Genomic DNA, 2,123 nt, shown 5'->3' with positions numbered 1-2,123 from the left:
TTAAAAATCATACATAAGGTTATATCAACTTTTTTATAAACACTTCTAAACTCGAACATCCATAATTCCCTTATTCACATAAACCAAATTTTCATTTATGAACCGTATAACCAACTCAACCATTTTAATTTCATTATCTATTCAAGTTTTTGAATCAAGAAATCATACATCAAGGCCATGTTTCATATTTCATAAATCTCATGTCTGAAACATAGAACCATAATTTCTTATAACGAGCATGTAACACCCCAAACCCGGCCCAGACATTATGGCCAAGTCTGGTGTGTCACATTGAAGTGTTTTTCGAAAACCATGTTCTCATTGAAAAACCCTTCTTGATGTTTAGAAACTTTTACTGTTTAAACTTGTAAACCTTTGTAGTGGCAGAAACATGTTATTTTAAAAACAGTTAAGTATCGAAAAAATCAAACCTTCTTTGTTATGGCTTAACGTGAATGGATGCTACGCACCAGGTAGGATTCAAGAAAAGAGGAGGTGAGTCAATTAGACTGCTTAAGTACCTAGCTCTTCCATGATCCAATCCTAGACATGCACACATCCATTGCCACACTTTATGCTTATTACTTGTCCACGAACAACAAATTAAGTTTAAGTCTATTTAAAATATTTATTTCCTTTGAAAACATTTACGTTGCGGAAGCTTTGTTCAGTTATCGTGATATTTTGAAAATAAGTAACTTTTATAAAACGCGCCCTAGAGCTAACCAATTTTAAGGAATCAATTTAAGTGATGTGAATCTCAAGTTGAAAACGATTTAAGTAATTTAAAATCCCAAAATAAAAATAATAGAGCGGCCTTATTACAACTTTAACCAAAATAAAAATAATCAAAAATAAATGTGAAATTTAAAAGGAAGCTAATTGAAACTTATTTAAAAACCAGAAATTTAATCTTCATGGCCACTCTGAATCCCGCCCAGCTCCAAGTCCACCAACTAGGGCTCACCTGCAAGGATGGAAGAGAAAGGGGGTGAGTTTGGAAAACTCAGTGTGTATGGAAAACCCATCCAAAGCCCAAGTCAGCTCAAGCCCATTGGGCCTAAGCCCTATTCAGATAACAGTGGGTACTGGGCCGAAGCCCTTTTCAGAATACAGTAAACTGGGCCTTAGCCCCTTTTTAGATAACAGTATGGCCCATAGGCCCATTCCAGAACAGAACAAACATATTCGTGTATGCAAGCCCAACCCAGCCTATAACCAACCGCTACACTCCACCCGTACCAGCCCTACACTCCATGTGGGGAATAGCTCAACCCACCCAGCCCTACACTCCACAGTTGCAACATTGCTGCTCAGATATCAGTAAGTTGAGGCAAAGCCTCTAGTACGTGGACAAGCCACTTTCAGTACTTCCTCCATCAATAACCCAGTCCCATGCATCAGATGATAATAACATGGCATGCAGTGAATAGTAACAGTCAAACATGCATTCAGGTCAACCTTAACCCTAGGGGTATATTAGTAATTTTGCTCCTAGGGGTAAATCTGTAAATTTTTCACCTATAAAGGTATTTCAATAATTTTATCATTTTTAAGGGTTCTCATGAATGTTACGGTACTTACTAGCCTATTTGTCATCGCAATAATTTATTTGTCTCAATTTCACAATTTTAGCCATTGGGCCCAAAAACCCCTAATGGCCCTACAGTGTCCATTAGCAATTTAAGCCCATTCAACTCAACCTTTATGACCAGTTTACCGGTTTAAGCAGTTTTGATTCTACAGTTTAATAGAACATACTTATTGCCTTTTTTTATATTATACATATTTTTATTATTTCTTTATTATTAACCCGTATGGGCCCGTAAGCCCATTGGGCCCAATTTTAGCCTATCGAAGCCCAATTACCGAAGTGCATGAAATTTCACACACGACTAACTTACCACTTTTCAATTTCAAATCTAATGATTTCTAAACGTCTTGTGAGCACTCACACACTCACAAGCCCACGAAATGCCGGAATTTCGGCATTTCGGCATTTCGGCTTTTGCCGAATTGAACTATGAGAGGGTGTTCGATACACACCTGTTTCGCGACAGCTGCTACTGAGATCCCTTACGATGTCCTACAATTGATTACCAAAATTCTTAGATTGCAACCCA

Source organism: Gossypium hirsutum, chromosome A13 (assembly GCF_007990345.1).
Source record: "Gossypium hirsutum isolate 1008001.06 chromosome A13, Gossypium_hirsutum_v2.1, whole genome shotgun sequence".
NCBI classification, from domain to species: domain Eukaryota; kingdom Viridiplantae; phylum Streptophyta; class Magnoliopsida; order Malvales; family Malvaceae; genus Gossypium; species Gossypium hirsutum.
The sequence above is the reverse complement of the archived record's forward strand: the minus strand, read 5'-3'. Positions refer to the sequence as shown.